This window comes from Rutidosis leptorrhynchoides, chromosome 6 (genome assembly GCF_046630445.1).
Source record: "Rutidosis leptorrhynchoides isolate AG116_Rl617_1_P2 chromosome 6, CSIRO_AGI_Rlap_v1, whole genome shotgun sequence".
NCBI classification, from domain to species: domain Eukaryota; kingdom Viridiplantae; phylum Streptophyta; class Magnoliopsida; order Asterales; family Asteraceae; genus Rutidosis; species Rutidosis leptorrhynchoides.
In genome coordinates, this window is record NC_092338.1 from 90,522,415 (window position 1) to 90,539,074 (window position 16,660).

At 32.2% G+C, this 16,660-nt stretch overlaps 1 pseudogene; it reads left to right on the forward strand.

Annotated features, from left to right (window-relative positions):
* The window catches only part of LOC139853863 (cinnamoyl-CoA reductase-like SNL6), a 30,622-nt pseudogene extending 19,632 nt beyond the window's left edge, over window positions 1-10,990 (forward strand).
* Window positions 10,991-16,660: the final 5,670 nt, after the last annotated feature.

A 16,660-nucleotide genomic window follows, 5' to 3' on the forward strand; every position in this document is an offset into this window, starting at 1 on the left:
TCATTTTAATTGTCCAATATTATTCGTCCACAGTCGATAGTTCACAGTTAACAGTCCAATCATTCATATATAGTTTAATATATAATATTCGAATTAATTAATAAGTATCGTGACCCGTGTACATGTCTCAGACTCGATCACAACTCAAAGTATATATATTATTGTAGAATCAACCTCAACCCTGTATAGCTAACTCCAACATTACTGCATATAGAGTGTCTATGGTTATTCCAAATAATATATATAGATGTGTCGATATGATATGTCAAAACCTTGTATACGTGTCCCGATATTTAAAGTGCGTAAAATAAATAATAGAAATTAAATGACGATAAATAAAATTGCGAGAATTAAAATTGCGATAAATAAAATGCGATAAATAAATTGCGATAAATAAATTGCGATAAATAAATGGTAATACGGAATTAACAGTTAGCTAGGAACAGTTAGCGTGGATTCTTAACAAAATTTCTCATAGTTAATTTGTTTATTTCTAACAAATTTTATTTTGTCCAATGTTTTCTTCATTATGCCACTTGTTGGATTCTGATAAATCAAAATTCAAATATGAAATTGGATGAAAATAGTTATTCTGCGGTGAACGGATTCGTATATCGGTGGATATAGGTAGGATAGTAAATGACTGTTGAATCAGATGGAAAGTATGTACAGTGTAACTTATTAATGTGAAATCTAAATATTTCTCGGGTATTACCTACCCGTTAAAATATTTTCACCATTAACAGTTTGTACAAAAGAATTTTTAATTACAATCTTTATGAAAACATATATACATATATATTTCCTTCAGATGTAATCATGGATTTAATGAGTCAATATGATATTAAACTCATTTGATTTATCGTTAGAATAAGAATATATAAAATCTAAAACATTAGAGATTACAAAATCGTCATGTAGAACGAAGATAAATGATGTAGAACGTCACGTAGAACGATGATTATACTCGAGGTATAGAATGATACATCGAGGCATGGATTGTTGACGGTACTGGTGCTGTTATTGATGGTACTGTTGGTGCCGGTGATGTTGCCGAAGCTGGTAAATTTTGCACCATATTCTCCAAATTGATTATTCGAGCGCGAAGTTCGTTGACTTCTTCTATTATTCTAGGATGATTGTCGGTCGGGACGAGCATTTGAATAAGATTTTGAATTGTGGACAGAATATAATCGTGTCAAACTATTCTGGAAATGAGGCTGAAAATGGTGTTTCGGATAGGTTCTCCGGTAAGTGCTTCCGGTTCATCGCCAAGAGGTAAATTCGGTTGGTGAAAAAGATCGCCTTCTTTGCGTCTCCGTTGATTAAATCGACTACGAACCCATCAGATGAATTGGGTATGGCTGATTTATTGATTCATCCTGGTGACACCGCTTTCTGAGCTTAGGTGAATATCCATGTCGGAATAGCTGTCGGAATAACTATCGGAATAGCTATCGAAATCTGAGGGACTCAAACTGGTGGAGGAATTCATCTCGTACGATTAGATGAAGGATTTTTCGATGAGAAATAGATTATAGGATGTAGATCAGTACCCTGCAATACATAATTTACATATGCATATATAATACTAAAATCCCATAAGTTAAGGAGGAATCTACGGAATACGACAGACAAAGTTTACATTAACAGGTACGCTAAGATATGGATTAGTAGATACGCTAAGATATGAATTTATCTATACACTGTCTATGCAATAGAGGCAGTAAGACGTGTCTAGGCTTTAAGGATGATAAGCAATTAATTTTTGACACTAATGATAAGCAAAACTTTTGACATGCAGACACGGTCGAAGTCCAGACCCACTAATGCATCGAAACAACTATCAGTTAGACACACTAATGCAAGACCTGGTTCGCTAAGACCACCGCTCTGATACCAACTGTAGAACAGTTGGGGACAACCACCGTCCCACCCAGTGCCTTCCCAGCTAACCGCCTGGTGACCACTGAGTGTACCTCAGTTACTGATTTTAGGGCATGCCTCTTGGCTACTGCCAACCCTCATAAGGGATCGCAAGGAGTAAGAGCCAATGCTTCGTCACAGGTAACACTGTGAGAACCTCCTTTACGACTAACCCGCCGCACATGGACGGCGTTATACCAGCTCTGATACCAACTGTAGAGACCCGTCCTAATTCATCCGGACGAAGTCCATATTGATTATAAACAATTCACAACAGTTGATTTCATCGCGAGGTACTTGACCTCTATATGATACATTTTACAAACATTACATTCGTTTCTGAAAAGACAATCTTTCATTACATCGAAAGATGACGGCATGCATACCATTTTATAATATATCTAACTATAATTGACTTAATAATAATCTTGATGAACTCAACGACTCGAATGCAACGTCTTTTGAAATATGTCATGAATGACTCCAAGTAATATCTTTAAAATGAGCAATTGCACAGCGGAAGACTTCTTTCATACCTGAGAATAAACATGATTTCGAGTGTCAACCAAAAGGTTGGTGAGTTCATAGGTTTATCATAAAACAATAAAATTCATCATTTTGATAGACCACAAAATTTAAATATAGTACACCTATCTCGTGTACAAAATCATTTTCATAAATCCTAGTAACCGTACACATATCTCGTGTACAAAAATATCATACACATAACCTGTGTATAAAATCATTCTCTCGATACATAACATTCACTTTTCATTCATTGCTTGGCTTGGTAACCGACCTTAACATATAATGCGCATAAATAATATCCCCAAAAACAGAACATCTCATCTGTATAATATATAAACCTCGAAGTACTAAACACCACGCCCACTAGCTCTTCCGTCTAGTGAACATTCTGGGTGGGGGTGTTAAACCTGGTAGCTACCTTTAGGATTCGCGTCAATTAGGCGTGCACTAATTCTCAAAATTAGTGATGTTCCCTAATTCTTAGGTTACCAAGCAATAATAATCACGGGAAAAATATTCATATCAATTGTGGCAATTATCACGTCCACATAATTCAATGGTGGCAATTATCACGTCCACATAATTCATTCGAGGAATGTTTTGCTCGTGTCTATCTCGTCACACATTTATAAAAGCATTTCATGTATTCGCAGTTCAAAATGTATTTCAAAAACATTTAATAAAGCAGTTGTAAAAGTAGCGCATGTATTCTCAGTCCCAAAAATGTAAAGAGTAAAAGAGAATCAAATGAACTCACAATACGATATTTTGTAGTAAAAATATGCATACGACGATACTGAACAATGCAGGGTTGGCCTTGGATTCACGAACCTATTATTCAACCATGTATATTAATACATGTAATGGTAATCGAACAAATATATATATTATTAGTGATTTTATTTGTTATTTTATATCATGTGTTTTATTAATAACTTAATTAGATATATTTATCTTTATATAGATAATTAACATTTATTACAAAAGCATTAATATGATTAGGTTTTATGTCATAAATATATTTTTATATAGAAAATCTATATTTGATATATTAATAGTACTAATAATAATAATGATAAAATAATACTAATTATGATAAAAATTATGGTAATTCTAATAATAATAATAATGATAATTTTAATATTAATGATAAAGATAGTAATAATAATAATAATGTTTGTAATGATAATACTAATAACGTTTAATGAAAATTATAATAATTAGGATATAATTTTGTTAATAATAATAAATTATCTAGTAATAATACTAATAATAATAATATTAATAATACAAATAAAATTTTGGAATACAACCTTTGAAGAAACAAGCTTTTAAAAAATAAAATGCCACTGCCTAGACTCGAACCCGCGACCTCTTGATTAAACTCAAACGTTCCTGACCACCTGATCCGCTATGTTTTTCTGATTTAAACCCGAATTTACAACTATATAACCCGTTTCCCAAACATTTCATCTTGTCATCAACCATCAAAATACAAATCACCATCATCATCTATCTCGCGTTAGTAGCAGTCACAAAGTGGGTATCGGGCCAACAACACAAACGGCCCAAGTAAAAAATATATGTTATCTCGGCCCAACTACATAAACCAACACGGCCCAACTCAAAACCCATTTATGTAAATAATTATATACGGCCCAAGTCTAGTTTTAATTTATTTGTATGGCTCGTGAATTTAAAAAAAAAAATCTGGAAAGTTAACATTATTTGTGGGGTTTGACCAAGAATATCAAGAAACATCCATAGCCCTCATCATTCTTAATCATCATCGTTACTTTTATATTATTACCAATCATCATAACGTTCATACTTATCATCATGATCATCATCATGTGATTATCTACATCATCATCATCATCTTATCTTCCATTATCATCATCCATATATGATCATTACATACATCATCATCGTTATTCTCCTCCATCTTCGCTAAATCAGAAAAGAAAAAGAAATCGAAATAGCAGAATGGCAGCTATTTTATGGATTTGAATTTGAACAAAAAATAGAAGTATCGCAGCAGGTGATGTGGTGTCTTGGGGGGTCGGTAGTTGAAGGTGGTGAAGGATGGTTATGGTGATTGTGAGATGGTGGTTATGGATATGTTTAAAACAAATATATCGGACAGATTATCATCTGCAGTAGCTACAGTAACAACGAAGAAAGAATTTGGAATTTATAATTGTACCTAGTGGTGGTGCTCCGGTGGTTATTGTGGCATTTCTAGTGATGAAACAACAGCAACAGTGAGCAAGCGATGGTGGTGTTCGATGGTTGTTTGATCAACAACAAAAAAATGGAAACATAAAATCATAAGTGGTCTTGGTTAGGACTTCCGAACAGATGGAAGTATTATAGCTGCAGCATCCTTGTTTCATTTGTTCGATCAATTTATAAAACGGAATATAGTCGCAGAAGTAAACTATTGTAGCAACGGCAGTGTTTGAAGGTGGTTATGGCAGGGATACGGTTGTTAATTAATGGTGAACAAGGTGGTGATTAGAGCCTCGGTGGTGGATGGTGGTCCGGGTTGTAGACGGATGGTGGTGATGTAAAGTAGTCAAAGGTGATGGAAGTGGGTTTTCATGGTTTGAAGGTGGTTTTAAGGCAATAGGTGGTGGTGTTAATAGGTGGTAGTTAATCACAGTGAATGATGGTTGTCGATGGCTTATGGTGTCGGGTGGTGTAATAATATTGGTGATGGTTTGTTGTGGTGTGTGGGCTGCAAACAAAGGGCAAGTAGCAGCTGCAACATCAATCACTCAAGAACAGAATGTATGTATATGTCTCGGTCAATAAAGTAGAGAAGGAAGAAAAAATGCAGTGTCTAGGTTTGTGTTTGTGGGAGTATGATTTGTAGAATCTAAATAAAAGAAGGGATTATGCATGTATATACAGATGTCATATGTCTATATATATTATAATGCTGAGAAATAACAAAAATAACTCAATGATTTGTATGTTTGTCAAAAGGAGAATAGTAAACAGAAAAAGGAAATAGTAAAGTTTGCTATCATGTTTTGTGATCATTGAAACGATTAAGGTATATAATAAATAAATAATAATAATATACAGATGAAAAAGAATTGTGTGGGTGATGGCTGTGGTTGTTTGCAGTCTCTATCTATCTATCTCTGAACGTACATACATACATATATATATGTTGAAGAAAACAAAATAACATCAAATTAATAATAATATAATAATAATTAAAAATTAATACGTGCATTAAAATTAACCGTCATTTATTACGGACTAACATTTATTCTAAATTTCCATAATTTCGTATTAGATCTATATGAACACCAACGAAATGTCAACCGAGTATTACAATTAATTAATAAATATATTCAATAAACTTTTATATCTATATATAGATTTATTTTAATAATAAATTTTATTATATCTTATATTATTTTATTTTACAAAATTAATTCTAATAACTAAATGATATAATATTTCAAATTATATTTCAAATTAATATATGTATTTATATATATATATATATATATATATATATATATATATATATATATATATATATATATATATATATATTTTAAATATATATGTATTTATTTACAAATAGTTGTTCGTGAATCGTCGGGAGTAATCAAAGGTCAAATGAATATATGAAACAGTTCAAACTTTTTGAGACTCAACCTTACAGACTTTTCTTATCGTGTTGGGTTCAGCTTAAGATCAAGTTTAAATTTGGTCGGAAATTCCCGGGTCATCACAGCTGGAGCATTAGTCAATCTAAAAGGCATGACTAAAAATTCATAGTAACCGTAACGGGTTCTGAACGCGGTTTTAGGAATATCTTCTTCCTTCACTCTCAGCTGATGATATCCGGAGCGTAGATCAATCTTAGAATAAATACTTGATCCTTGAAATTGATCAAACAAATCATCAATCCTCGGTAATGGGTACCGATTCTTGATCGTTAATTTGTTTAATTCTCGGTAATCTATGCACATTCTCATAGATCCATCCTTCTTCTTGACGAACAGAATAGGAGCACCCCATGGTGAAAAACTGGGATGAATAAATCCACGGTCTGATAATTCTTGCAACTAGTTTTGTAATTCTTGCATTTCTGAAGGTGCAAGTCTATATGGAGATCGGGCTACAGGTGCAGCTCCTGGTATGAGATCAATCTGGAATTCTACACATCTGTGTGGAGGTAGCCCCGGTAATTCTTCTGGAAATACTCCGGGATATTCTCTTACAACCGGCATGTCATCAATGCTTCTTTCTTCAGTATCGATCTTCTTTACGTGTGCCAGAATAGCATAACAACCTTTTCTTATAAGTTTTTGAGCCTTCATACAGCTGATAAGGTTCAGCTTCGAGTTGCTCTTCTCCCCATAAATCATTAATGACATTTCATCCTTTCGAGGGATGCGGATCGCTTTCTCAGCGCAAACAACTTCCGCTCTTGTTTTGGACATCCAGTCCATGCCAACGATTACGTCAAAACTTCCTAATTCTACGGGTATCAAATCGATTTTGAAGGTTTCACCAGCGAGATTTATTTCGCAACCATGGCAAATTTTATCGGCTTTTATCAGATTACCATTAGCTAATTCAATAGTATATTTATCGTCTAGAGGCAATGATGCACATTTTAGTTTAGAACTAAAGTCTTTACACATATAACTTCTATCAGCACCCGTATCAAACATAATAGAAGCTAGTTGATTGTTAACGGTAAACGTACCCGTGACAAGATTAGGATCCTCACGTGCTTCACTGGTACTAACATTAAATGCCCTCCCACGTGCGGGTTCTTTGTTCTTCTCCTTATCAGGGCATTGATTTATAAAGTAACCAGACTTCCCGCATCCAAAACATTTCTTGAAATCGGTCGATTTTGTCTTTACTTCAGAAACGGTGGCATAACAATCTTTCGCCACATGTCCTTTCTTGTTGCACTTATCACAGACCACTTGGCAATAACCTGCATGATGTGTGTAACATCTTTTGCAGAACGGATGGGGTCCCTTACAGTTTGGACTAGCAGTTGCCCCATCTTGTTTACCTTTAAAAGTTTCTTGCTTCTTCAGGTGAGTACTTTTGCCCTTATAGTCTTCCCATTTCCTCTTTCCTTCAGTTGTATTGACTTCGGTAATTGGTGCCTTAATCGAACTCTCTGTGATCTGGTCCATGAGTTGGTGTGCCATTGTCATGGCTTCCTGCATCGTATTCGGTTTGGACGATGTAACATTTCCTTTGATATTGATCGATAAACTGTCAATATACATTTCTATTTTTCGTTTCTCGTTTGGCACCAATTCGGGACAAAATAAGGCTAGTTCCATGAAACGCTTTTCATAGTTATTGAGATTCGCGCCGAAAACTTTCAGATTACGTAACTCAGATTTCATTTTTCTGATCTCGTTTCGAGGACAGTACTCCTCGATTAGCATCTTTTTCAGTTCTTCCCAAGAGATATCATATGCCGTATCTACTCCTTCTGCTTTAGCATAATTATTCCACCAAGTAAGTGCACCGTCTTGCAACGTGCACGAAGCATACTTTGACTTGTCTCCGTCCGCACAATTACTGATTTTGAAAACAGAATCCATCTTTTCAAACCATCGGGTTAGACCGACTCGTCCCTCGGTCCCACTAAACGTCTGTGGTTTGCATCCTTGAAAAGTTTTGTATGAGCATCCGTTTCATGAATTTGTGTTTACGGCTGCTGCTTTGGCTGCTGCTTCGGCTGCTGCTTTTGCTGCCTCGGCTGCAGCAATTCTTTCATTCACACGTTTCTCGACTAGTTCCTCAAACTCAGCATCCGACATTTGAGACATGTTTCTTCAATAAACACAACAGAGATAATTTAATCATATAGAATATTATAGGTAAAATGAGTTGTCAATAGTTAATCGTAGCATATTAATAATATGAACCAATTATTATAAAAGTCTTTTCTTCTTATTAGCATTTTATAATTATTTCTAGGGTATTACCTACCCGTTAAGTTCATACATAATAGCTAGTACAAGGAAAGTCATTTTTTTACTTGTACATCTTATAATATATATATATATATACATACATATAATTGTTCATGAATCACCGAGAGTAGACAAAGGTAATTGAATATTTGAAACAGTTCTAAAATTTTGAGACTCAATCTAACAGACTTTGTTTAACGTGTCAAAATAATAAATCGTATAGAGAATTGGTTTAAATAAGTCGAAATTTTTCGGGTCATCACACATAATTTGGAGAGATCCCAGTGGCATAACTTCATCACCTGATATTGATAAAAGACACTGGAGCGATATTACCTTTTGTAAGAAAAATAAGGTATGGATTCGTTTAGTGACTCACATATAAATTTTGGCACCTTATATGTATTAATGTTATATGAAAGTGCCTATCAAGAACTAGTTGCTACAAGGGCTTGATATTGGGGCGTGCAAATTGTGCAATTGCACAGGGCTCAATATCCCCAAAATATGTAGTCCATCATTAAGTATCTAGGGCCATTTATTTTATTTATTAAGGATTTAAAAGTTATAAAAAAGATATTAATATATATAACTATTTGGTTTGATATTATGTTTTTCCAACTGTTATTATGATCAGCTAATACTTATGACGCTTTTTCTATATTATTGAACTTATTATATAATAAGAAAAACTTTCTTATATAAAAGGTCAATTTTTCTTTGTTAGGTTGCAAAAATCGCTATTCGGGGATTAATCGGTCGGGACTTTGGAAGGATTAATCGGTACTTCGAGGATTAATCGGAGATTAATCAAATTGTACTGTATACATTTAAATATTAAATTTTAAAAATTATATGTGTAACTATAGAAAAAAACCATAAATATAAAGATAATTTATAACATAATTGTCTAAAATTGTTCATTTTGCTTCAAACTATAAAATTATAGTTTAAATTCATGTTAAAATATTAACCATTTTTTACTTTGACCGACTTTGAGTACCGAATTTGATTTTGATTCATCAATTGACCTTGACCGTTTAATTAAACGGATTTTAGAAATTTGAACGGATTTATCCTAAAAATGATTAATCGAGGATTAATCGGCGAGTAATTGGGTTTTTTACAACACCGGTTGTAGGTCCATAAAATTAATAGGACGCCTAGTTACTACCCTGATTCCCTAAATAATCAAATAATTGAATGCATCAACTTATATAGCCATGTAGGAGCTCATGTTGGTAACTAAATAATTATTTTGTTCTAGATGCATAATATATATTAACATATAAGAGGAAACCGTCAGTTATGGCATGCGCCATCAAAAACATTGGTGGAGAAAACAGCATGGGCTCTAGCCATGGACAGAGGTTTGAACATGGTATCCATAAATGCTGGATAGTTGCTGAGCCCTGATGTCACCATCACCCATACGTAGTTAAAAGGTGCAGCTGAGATGTATCAACATGGCGTCTTTGTAACCACTGACCTTAAATTCTTAGTGGATGTTCATATTTATGTATTTGAAAACGAATTTGCATATGGTCTATATTTGTGCTTTAATCATGTCATCAACTGTAATGAGGATGCTGCAAAGCTTGCCTATATCCTATTACCCCGCAATGTATCTTCACTTCCACGCAGGTCAGTTAATCCTAAATTATTAACATCATAAGAGGTAATTTAAAGGCACTTAAATTAATAGTAACTAGTAATTTGAACATTTAAAATGGTTAATTAGTCTGGCAGTCAGATTGTTTAAATGTAATCTCATTTGTTTAGAGACTATTATACCTGGCAAACGGATCAGATTGGGTCTATTCAGGTAACGGGTAAAACGGTTTTGGATTGAAATGGGTCATGGGTCAAACGGGTTAGATTTTTAAACGGGTCCAAATGGTTCAGGTTGGGTCAGATTGGGTAACGGGTTGCAACGGGTCATATGTCAAATGAGTCCAAACGGGTCATATACTTTTACTTTTAATTTTTACATTTATGATTACGTTTTACGGTTATATTTACATTTTACGTTTATACTTTTAAATTTGATTATACATTTATGATTACATTCGACAGATGAAACTTGTTAGATCTCTATGCTCGACCCATTTGACCCATTCACAAGACTCATTCATATTTATTGAGCTTTAGGAATTGATACCCACTTAACATGTTCCTTTATATTTTGTATAGGACCCAATAGGGTTTAGGGAAAATTGATTAGACTTTTTTAAGTTTTGGTTTACATTGTCAGACCTAATTTTCTCAAGACCCAGTTGACCCAAATTTGAAGAGTATGGGTCTCATTTGAGAGGTATAGAAAATATCAACACACGGTGTTTGAATTATTAGGATTAAATTAGTTTGATGTACTTTGCAGTTTTAACCTTTTTGACCCGTCTCCTTTAACAAGTACAATTATCTGATTGTGTCATTAAGCTTTTGTTGTTGAATAAGTTAGGAATATATATAGTGAAACAATAATATTGGGATATTGCAGTATTACAGTAGGGGAGAGCAGGATGGTACCACAAAGTATAAGCTGTTGGTGATTTTAGCATGATCTAACGTCATTTTAGTTGATTGGATTGCTAAGTTGAAAGTGATCGAACCATTGAAACGCTACACGGATTTAGGAGTGTGGAGTACATGTTCATAAAGTATAAAATGGTTTGAGGTTATGATAGTGAGCTTGGAAATAATGTTTGGAACATTAGAAATGCGAAACGGGACTTGCAAGACCAAACGCACCGAACCACATCGCGTAAAACTGCAGCATTAAGCCGCGACGCGGCTGGGAGGGGCGCGGCGCGCCTTAAGGCGCTGCGTCCAGGTCGAGGGTGTTGCTTGCTATTGGTGCTTGTGTCTTTGTTAAGCCGCGGCGCAGGTCCCTAGGCCGCAGCGTGGCTTAACACATGGACGCTGAAAAGGTGCCATTTTTACCCAAAAGGTGCATTTGATCCCCAAACGTTTTGGGGTTGTTCCAGGACATTTATGAACAGTTTTTTCATGTATTTGGACTTGTTTAAGCACAAATACATGGGTGTGACATTTCAAGCATTATATGGGTTCATACGAAAAGGTGTGACTCTTTAAAGACATCTTTTGACCCATTATAAATATATGGATTCATTTTCATATGAAGAGTTAGACACTTTATACATGTTCTAGATTTTGAACATGTCTAACACACTTTCAACACAAAAATTTCAGATTTATGCAATCTACAATTGCAAGGAACAATTATCTTTTGGTCAAGACGATTGTTCATACTATTCTTATCATAATAGTGATTTCGTGTAACCCGTGATCAAGTGAGTCGAAATACTCTATTAAGAAAGTGTTCACACGATTCTAGTATCAATCCGGTTGTTGATTCTTTACCCACTAAAACACATATTTCCCCAACAATTTAATAAAGTATTTTCTACAAGAATCAAGACCGGGGAATCTGTGAAGTTTTGAAAGAAAAGATATGATTTTCATGGATGTTTGGTTGACTTTGGGATTCTGTGAATCATGGATTGAAGGAATGAAGGATATTCTTGGTCTCATATTAACAGATACGTATTTCTATTCATCTCTTTTAACGATTTATGACATAAACACGTATGGCTTATGTGATAATTATTGGTAATATGGTGAATAATTTAATATGTTGAATTAATGGAGTCAAGGATCACTGAATTTTGGTGCATAGTTATTAACATCATAATTATTAATTCAACATGTATTTGAATTATATGGAATATTATTCACTCTCTGAATGGTTATGGACATGTATGACATATATGATATACCATGAAGATAATTACACAATTTCATGGCATGCAATCATGATGTATTTCATACATATAACCGTCAATACAGTTGCATGGGGCAGAATTTTCTTTTGTAAATGATTTAATTCATGAGATATATACTAATATGATTAACATGTGGTCCAAGTTGGTATTCATATTTACTTATAAGTTGGCATGTGGGTTTCATGACCACATTATATGATTCCTCAAATCATACACCTTGGAAATCATGTTGAAGTAACCGTCTGATTTCAATGTGGATTAATTATTTGTGAATTAATTCAATATGGTTGAAACGATTGGTGAAAGGTCACGTCTTTTGACCTTTGGATCCCACAATGGTGTACCAATTTTAACTTTGGATTCATTGAATCAGTTTTCTTTGAATTTGTCTTTCATTAATTGGTATTTGATGACAAGAAAATTGTCTATTTTGTGTTTTATGAACTTCTTTAAATGATCGTGTCAATTATGTCGGTTTAAGGTTTAATACCCATTATGGTGGTGACAAATGAATTTTGCACGTATTAACGTTTTAACAGTGCGTTAATTATTTGTGTTTTAAAAGGAAAACGATTATGGCGGTTAAAACGGTTGGTATATATGTTGGTACTATTATGCATGAGTGTAATGATGTCAATAAAGAATGTTGTAATTATATTCTTTGTATATTGACATGGAACCCCCTTATGAATTGTTAAAATTATGATTGTTGATAAAACAATGGGTAACAATTGTTAAGCTATTTAATGGGTGGTAATAATCCGTTAAAAAGTCACAAGACAATATTGTATTATTGTGAGGTGACTGATTTTGTTACGAATTCAAATGGCCATGAGAGACTTTATTCATTGGTGATATTTATGTCCATAAATTATTTGATGGATTATCAAATGATACAAGTTAGTGAAACAAATATTGTAACGACCCGACTTCGTTATTCTAAAAACACGCTTAAAAAAATATTTCTGAACCAATACATCTGGACGGCGTCCAGTTATCTGGACGGCGTCCAGTTATCTGGACGGCGTCCAACAAAGAAGACCAGGACGGCGTCCAGAGGATATGGACGGCGTCCAAATGAACTGCCAGATTCTGATCCCCGTGTCCAACTTACGTGAGCGGAAAACCCGCTTCCCGACACTTTAAACGAAACCCTTTTTACAACATGATAATATAATTAAAACTAAGACGTTTCCACAATAAAACCATATTTTACAACATCGGGCCCACATCGACGGTTTTACAAATTTCGTTCAAAAATTCAAGTTTTGACCATAAGAGTTTAATTTCCAAACAACACCTAGAGCATGGTGTTTGGGGTTAAACTACCCACAATCTCGGTCGAACTTCAAAAGTCAAACTTCCCAAAAGCATCCCCTATCCAAAACAAAGCGGGAGACCACTAATCCAAATGAACATCCTTACCCTTGTCCACGTCGGAACCTAAAAAGAGTAAACAACTAGAGGGTAAGCAAAACGCTTAGTGAATGAAATAATTATACACATACATATATAATGCACCTACTTGCAAACACTTACGACAAATACCTCATACATGCTAGCATTCTAAATTAGCATACCACCTCAAATACAATGCTAAATCCACGATAATCTTTAGCTAGCACAATAATAGCATATAACACGAACGATGTAATATGCAATACTACAATACATAACCATGGTTAACCAATCGTACAATGTTATAGTACTCGAATTTCCCATCGGTGTTCATAACAACCGTTAGAGTACTTAACACATCGTACACTAACCCCACGGGTGGCATCTTAACACGTCGATACTTCACCCCGGGTGGCGTCTTAACACGTCGACACTTCACCCGTCATAGTTCTTGGAGTGGCATCTTAACACATCGATGCTTCACCCCGAGTGGTGTCTTAACACGTCGACACTTCACTCTTCATATTACTTGGGGTGGTATCTTAACACGTCGATACTTCACCCCGAGTGGTGTGACGACCCGAAAATTTCCGATCGAATTTAAACTTAAACTTATTATGATTTCGACATGATAAGCAAAGCCTACTAAACTGTGTATCAAAAATTTTGAACTATTAATATGTATCATTTAACCTTCGACTATTCTCTACGATTCACGAACACTTGTTTGTAAATAAATATGTATATATATATATATATATATATATATATATATATATATATATAAATAAGTATATATAGTAATTTGAAATAATAAAATACAAATTAATCATTTGAAGTAAATATGTAAAATAATGTACAAGATAATAAAGTAATTGTTAAAATAAAGCTATACATATAAATGTATATTTTTTTTATAAATAATTATTATAATATATATATATATATATATATATATATATATATATATATATATATATATATATATATATATATATATATATATATAAAGGGTATAAATATTATATGTGGTATTAACATATTAAATTTAACTACAAGTTAAAATACTATTAATGCTATTACCTTTATTAAAATAAATATTGTTAGTAAAATCAATAATAATAGTATATATATATATAACATATAGGTATGAAAATTGATATGTAAAAATTGTTATTATTACTAGTATTGTTAAAATTAATAATATTAGTATTATTATTATTAGCATTATTATTAATATCATTAATAATACAATTATTAGCATTTTTATTATGTATATCATTTTTATTAATAATTATTAAACATATCTTTTTATTAAAATCTCCATTATCTCTATTATTAATATTATCATATCAATATTTTCTATTAAACTGTATTATTTGATATTATTATTATTAATGATTATTAGTATCCTATCTATATATTTATAATTACAAATATGATCATTATGATTAAAAAAAAACATTTTACAGAATTAATACTATTATCATTTGAATATCATTGGTATCATTATTATTTATTAATATATATAATTATTATCAGTATTTTATCAAAAATAATAATATTATTATTATAATTATTGTTAGTTAGAATTATTATTATTAATATATCTATTAATTAAGAATATTATTTATAATTAAAAAAATAAAAAAAATAATAGAAGAAGAGTACGATTCTGCTTTACAGCTTTGTCTAACTGTATTTGATCTTTGTACCTATCTACTAAACGATTCCATTACAGCAACCAAAGCCAAAATCTGTTAGAAGTCGTGTTCACCATATATTTTTTTTTATTTTTGCTGTACGATGAGTTATTTTTTGTCGACCATCCTTTACTATATATCAATCGATGATCTCAGTGTTTTGGATAATATCATTTAACTTATTATTACCATTATCAATTAAATCGTCTTCACTTCCTTTTATATGATGAATTACAACGAATTTTCATTAACAGGTTCGTAAAACTCTGTTCCTACTTCTTTTATTCAAAAACTAGATTTCGAATGAGATGACAAAAACTAAAAATGTGATTTTGTTAGGAATCATCTATGTAATATATCTGCAAAGTTTCATATCCAAATTCTTTATATCAAGCTATAATTTTTGAGGTCAAAGTTTGTTTTCAAAAAGTCAACACATGTGTTCATCATAAAATTCGAGCATGCTTTAATGTTTCTATTGAAATTGGTTATCCAGAAAGTTTACTTGATCGATTTAGAACCTATTTCATGTTTTAACTACAACCTAAAAGTGTCTAGAATTTAAAATCAAGATTTGAGTTCATTTGATGTTCTTCGTGTTTTATTTTTTTAGCTGCGACTGCTTAAATCTATTTTTCTACTTTCTATTGATCTATAACATCACTGAAGGAAGTGTATGTTTTGATTTTTAAATGAAAAACAAACAATTAATGCGACTGTATGAGTTCTGTGAATTTTTCCTTTCGATGGTTCATCAGAAGAAGAAGGAGATAGAAAAGAAATAGGTTAAATAGTTTTAGGAACGGTTTAAAATAGATAAACAAATCAGCTCAACTGGTTAAGAGTGTTTCGGGTTAAGCGAGAGGTCCAAGGTTCGATTCCGGCTGGTGACAGTTTTTTTAAAAAAAAAAAAATGATTATTTGAGGTAGTTTACATTTTTAATTATTATTTTTATTATTATTATTATTATTATTATTATTATTATTATTATTATTATTATTATTATTATTATTATTATTATTATTATTATTATTATTATTATTATTATTATTGTTATTATTGTTGTTGTTGTTGTTAATATAATTGATATGGTTATTATTAGCATTATTATTATTATCATATTTATATTTATAAGTATAAGTATTACAATTATTATTATAATTAGTATTAATAAATATCATTAACATTATTGTTATTATTAATATTATTAATATAGTATTATTATCATTATTAGGACTATGATTATTAGTACTATAATTAATATTTCTATGAAAATAATAAAATTTATTATTAGTTTCATAAACATTAAAAATT